This window comes from Camelus bactrianus, chromosome 3 (genome assembly GCF_048773025.1).
Source record: "Camelus bactrianus isolate YW-2024 breed Bactrian camel chromosome 3, ASM4877302v1, whole genome shotgun sequence".
Classification (NCBI taxonomy): domain Eukaryota; kingdom Metazoa; phylum Chordata; class Mammalia; order Artiodactyla; family Camelidae; genus Camelus; species Camelus bactrianus.
Genome location: NC_133541.1, coordinates 35,845,825 through 35,851,824, shown reverse-complemented (window position 1 = coordinate 35,851,824; position 6,000 = coordinate 35,845,825). Strand labels below are relative to the sequence as shown.

At 38.8% G+C, this 6,000-nt stretch overlaps 1 long non-coding RNA gene across 1 annotated transcript in view; it reads right to left on the bottom strand.

Moving 5' to 3' along the window:
* Positions 1–227: 227 nt before the first annotated feature.
* LOC141575225 (uncharacterized) overlaps positions 228–6,000 on the bottom strand; it is a 30,467-nt gene continuing 24,694 nt past the window's right edge. The window contains exon 3 of the long non-coding RNA XR_012502649.1: positions 228–386. This is a non-coding gene — a long non-coding RNA (uncharacterized LOC141575225). The remainder of the gene's footprint in view (positions 387–6,000) is intronic.

The window sequence follows — 6,000 nt, the reverse complement described above, 5'->3', positions numbered from 1 at the left end:
GCAACTGACCTCATCATTTGTATCTTATTTAATATGTTTGGAGTTCAGAGCCTCTTGAATTTAATATATGAATTTATAGTAGCCAATATTTTTGAGTAGTTATGTGCTAGATACCAGAGCTTTACATATATTTTCTCATTTAAATCTCACAACTGCCACGTGGTAAGGCAGGTACCACCATCCTTTTTTTTTTAAATAACATTTTATTGAAATACACATGTGGGAAAATGAACAGAATTGCAAATGTACAATTCAATAAATTTTCACAAATGGAAAGCGCTATTCAGGTCAAAAAAGTGAACGTTACCACCATCCAAGGAGACCTCTCATTCTCTCTTCCAATCACTATTCCCCGATCCAGGTTGCAGGTTCTACTGTTCTTTGCACTGAAAAAAAAAAAAAAAAAAAGGAAACAGAGGCACAGCATGCTTAAATAACTTGTTCCAAATTACAGAGCTGGGAAGAACTGAGAGTTGAACTAGATATTTCTCCTCCACTGTACTGCTTCTGTTAGAATTTTTTGGCTTCCCTTGTAAGTGCTTCCTAGGAGTGGCTATTGGGCAAAGAGTTGTTTATGCATAATGCACTGAGTCCTTGTATCAAACCAAGTAATACTATTATCTGCCTTTTACAGCTGAAGAAATCAAGGATAAGAGACTTTCAGTGATGCCTTGATAGAAAGTAATAGAAGTAGGATTTGTACCTAAATCTGGTTCATTCAGAGTTGATGCTTATGGGAAATAATCTGAAAAATGAATAATGGCCTCAGAATAACTTAAAATTTCTGATGAGGAGATGTCCAAAAAAATTCCTTCATTCTTCTGGCAAGTCCTTTCATCTTGGCTTTCGCTTGAGGTCTCCATGTCACTTTTGCCCATGAGCAGCACTATTTGTATCAAAAAAAAAAAATACTTATTGGACGGGATTCTGCCTGTTGGTCATAATTAAACAGTGGTAGCATTAGCATGTTATTTTTCACCTTCTATCAGAAGGATTATGTTATCCATTTTAATGCTTTGACCCTTAACTGCACACAGGTTGACTGTCATAGGCAAACAATTAAAGTGCCAGTCACTTGCTACCTATTCCATGTTCCAGGAGTCCAAAAACCTTTCTGCTGTGAGTGACTTCCAGTCACCTGAGGCTAATAGATCTGCTAATGCAATTCTCCAGGCTTTTCTGGAAGTGCTGCCAGCTGATTCTGTGTTGCTATTAGAGTGGCCTCACATGGTTATTGACCTGATGTGCCCCTCTGTGGTCTTGTTACAGCGCTCTCAGCTACACACTCTGGCTCGTATAATATTTGCAAATATGTAAAGTTTTAGTCTCTGCTCTTGGAAGTGGCAGATCCTATTTGGGAATGAAAATTACTGTGATTTTTGTTACTTGCTCTTTTTTTCTCCCTTCAGACCAGATTTTGGACAGTTTCCCTGTTTCGTATTATAATTCCCGATTGTATCAGCATTCGTATTTCCAAATTGAATCTCATTTCACGACTTTTGCCATATTTCTAGCCTCTTTTTTCCATGGTGCATTATATCGTCTATTGTTACAATTTCAAACAGCTGCCAACTTAACACACTTACCAAACAAGTAGGGGATACAGTTTACCCCCCTACCCTCTACCAAACAATGAATAAAGATATTAAATTAACCTGGTTCCACTCCAATACTCTAGAGGCCTTACTGGACACCTTCCCCTGTCTGGGGATGGCCATTTATCACTGTTTTTGGATGTGATACTCTGGCTTGTTTTCAGCCCATGTGACAGGGCTTCCATATGAATAAATCTACTTCAAGGGAGATTTTTGTGTTGCAATATATTAGCTGTGACATTAAAGATTGGTGCTATTAGGTCTACTGAATTCTTTCCTTTACACTAATTTCAGTAATTCATTCAAAAGAAGGATTAAGTGTGCCTGGCATTATGCACACTGTATTTTGTTTAGCGTTCCATTATTCCAGATGTTCAGAATAAGCAACTGTGGGCACTTTTGAGGAGAAAAGTAAACTATTCCCAGGCACCCCATTATGTGCATAAATGCTGGAAATGGTTGATGACACACATATATATACATATATGAATCTATCTATTTATATTCATAGATGTGCTTGTCTGAGAGAGCATATGGCGGTGTGTGAAGCAGAACCATAAAATAGGGAAAGCACCGAACAGTTTGTCGTGCGATTTCTCTTCTAGACCAGGCTCTGACACTGTTTGACCCTATTTAAGACAACTGATCTTATAAAGTCTCAGTTTCTTAATAACAAATGTCTAGGTAGGTCAAAATTATTTCTGATGGGTCCAATGTGGCATCTAAATGTGTGGTTGCATCTTTTTTTTTTTTTTGATCTTTAATTTTTACATCAGAACAAACAACATTCCTTTGACAGAGCCTGTGTAAACTCGTATGTTATATCTGATTCTGTGTCTTTTTTTATAGCCCTAGATTAGGAGATTCAGGCTTTTTGGTACATAAGCAGAAAATACTTGATTCTGGAACAAAACTACAGAGTGGGAAGAAGTTGAGATGTTGCCAATTCTGTTATTTACAGAGCAGAGACGCTGTATCGCATAACCTGGGCTGGAAGCTTCACCCTTAAGTTTGGTCCTAAGGGTTCCTGACAATAAAATGGAAACTTGTTTGCCTCTGCAGAGCTTCTGCCTTAGAGATGCACAGAATTTTAGATCTGGGAGGTCATTTGAGGGTCAGCCATCCAGTCCCTCATTCTAGGAGACCTGACTCCCCTTAACTTTTGTCTGCATGCAAATGAGAGAGAGTCAAGAATTCATGGAAGAGGAGTGGTCCTACCTTTAAATTCCACTTGGAGTAGGAACAAGGACCTGCCTCCCACAGATGGGTAAGTGGGAGGCACAAAGAAATGTGTCTGACACCCTCCATACCTCTGGGGAATGGGTAGGAAAGACAAAGTCACCCAGCCCACCTCCAAAGCCAGAGCAGAGGACTTTGTCCTTGGATTTTCACCAGGCCTTCATTCACAAGACTAGTGGCCATGACCTCCCACCCTGGTTGATCTCTCAGAGCTTAGAGTTCAGTGAAAACAAAGGCGAGGCAAACATGTCCCCAACAACACACAAGAGAAATGCGAAGTTGTTTATTCACCAAAACACTAAAACCAAAGGAAACTCTGCACTTTATTTAATCAAATGCATGTCATTTGAAAGCCAAGTTTCCCAGAATAAATTATGTCCATTTCTTTTACCAGTGAAAATATCTCTAACCTTTAATTAAGTGATCTGCAACACATGAAGTAATGAGATGCTGAATGTTTCAAAAATTATACAAATACTTTGCAATCACTGGATCCTAAAAACAGTTCCATAAACTACCAAATGTGCTAACCAAAAAAAAAAAAAAAAAAAAAAAGAGAGAGAGAGAGAGAGAAATAATCTCTCATTTTCATAAAGATGTATAATTGCATAGAAAGGTGACTAGGAAAATGCTCACCAAAAAAATAAAGTGTTTACCTCAGGGTTGTAAAATATTGGATGACTTTTCCTTTCTCTTTAAACTTTTCATATATGGCTTAAACAGTCTTAAGTAAAAAAAATTGTACTCTAAAAAGACAAAGTTTGTTGTATTTTGAGGAATGTTAATATAGAGCTAACTTTAAAGTATCTACAGAACCCTTGAGCTTGTTGTTTGTGGCAAGTACTTCCATTTCTCATCAATTTAATCTCTTCTTAAACCTCCATTATCTGTTCCTCTTCAACCCCACTCAGATGGGACTCTCTTTTGAATATTATCAATGATTTGTCTTTTTTAGAGACCTGATGTCATTTTGGTCTTAATTCTCTCGATATTCGATGGTCCAGAAATCAGCTGGCTATATATTCCTTGAATATCCCTTCCCATAATTTTCAGTGACACTGAAATTTTCTCCTTCTCTTTCATCCTGTGTGAACATTCCTTCTCCATGCTACTACTGATAGGAGCTATTTTCCCCCCTTCTCATCACTCACTTCTTTTGTAAACCCACTTGCTCCCATGATTCTAACCACTCAGGATTCCACCACATGGAAAGTGAGGGCCACTGGGTGCCAGGCATTGTGCTCAGTGATTAGGAATCAATGCCTAATAAGACACAGTATCTTCAAGGAACTCACAAAAAAGGGAGTGTTAAGTTATGCAGCTTGCTGAATTTGAAGGTAGAATCATACAGAGAAATGCAAGGAAAGAATACCTAAGTCAGCCTGGAAAATGAGGAAGGACTTCATTAAAGAAGTGGTCAGTCATTTCAGACATACGGCACAGTGCAAACAAAGGTACAAAGACATGAGAAGGCAGGGTGTGCAGGGGGAGTTACAATCACCCTAGTGTTGATGAGCTTGCAAGGCAGGGATGCCCACAGAAGGCAGATGATGGAGGGCCTTGTATGATGTGCTAGTGTTGTGGACTGGGTTGTGTCTCCCCACAATTCATATATTGAGCCCTAACCCAAGGTGTGCCTGTATTTGAAGATAAGGCCTTAATGGAAGTAAGGTTAATTAGGGCAGGGCCTGGATCCAATAGGATTAGTGCCCTTATAAGAGAGATATCAAAGAGCTTGCCCCTCCTCTCTCTTTCCACCCAAGTGAGGATACAGTAAGAAGGCAGCCATTTGCAAGCCAGGAGGCGCTTACTCATAGAACTGCTAACACCCTGATCTTAGACTTCCTGCCTCCAGGGAAAAAAATCTCTGTTTTTTAAACCCCTCAGTCTCTGGTATTTTATTATGGCAGCCCAAGCTGACTAAGGCAGTGAGGGAGTCTGGATTTCACCCTGCAGGCCAGGGATTCTTCACAGGGAAGTACTGCTGCCAGGGGCATTTTGGAAATTTGAGAGAGCATTTTTTTTTTCTTTTTGGCTGTCACATTGATTGCCAGGTGCTATTGGCATTTACTGGGTAGGGGCCAAGGGTGTTAGATGTTCATGGAGTATTTCCTTGCAATGAAGAAATGCCCCACATCCACCTGACATTTATGTAGGTGAAAAACATGTTTATCATTTCTAGGTCCAGAACCAATCTCCACTTTACATAAAAACACCAAAAGTTTTTATATAATTTAATATACATTGAAATTTTGGGGAATATCACTGTGTGTAAATTGAGAAAAAATATTTTTTAAATGTCTAAACATTATTCAGAATTTCATAAAGTCATGTTGCTACAATAAAATGACTCTTTGTGTCTGTGTTTCCAATATGTCTGCCTGTATTAGTTGGCATATGTATTGTCATGTGTGGTGGCTCAGCATATAGATGTAAACATCTGACTACTTTATTACGTCTTTCAGTGTTTTTGTGTTTGGGCATTTACTATTGAAAGCTATTTTATTTTATTGTAAGTACTTTCTTTATAAGTTTCTTCTTCATAATACAGCTAGAAAAAAATTCTAGGTTTTTGCATTGTTTTGTTTTAAATATGTTTAGAAAGTTTCTACTTAACCTATAAATTTTCTTTCAGGATAATAAAAAGGACATCACAAAATATTTGTTATAAAAATGGGAGGATTAAGAACTACTGCTGTAGAAGACGGGGACCTTGTGAAGAATTTTAAGACAAAGATTTATCTTAATCTGTTCAGAGCCCTTTTTCCTCTCTCCCCAAGGGTTCAGAGGTGGACAAGACATAAAAGCCGCTCTTCCTACCTCCCGCCAACACTAAGATACTGTTGCCATGGGATATTTTTCCAAGTTCCCACTTTAAAAGTCACTGGATTAAGGCCTTGAGCTTGACTGTTATGGCATAGACCAAATCTAGGGAGAGGCCGCCACCTATTTCAGTACTATGTTAGTCAACTTCATCAAAATCCTGCTGCCCACTGCTGTCAATCTCAGAGGGATTATGTAACCTGAAGAACCTTCTGTCTCTTCTCCTGAAGATGAACTTATGTCAGGATGAACCAAGTCCTGGGCTCATAGGAGCCAGGATCATGTGTGATATTGACTTTGTGCTTGGCAGGGGTAACAAAGTGATCAGGGTGTTTTTCAGCCA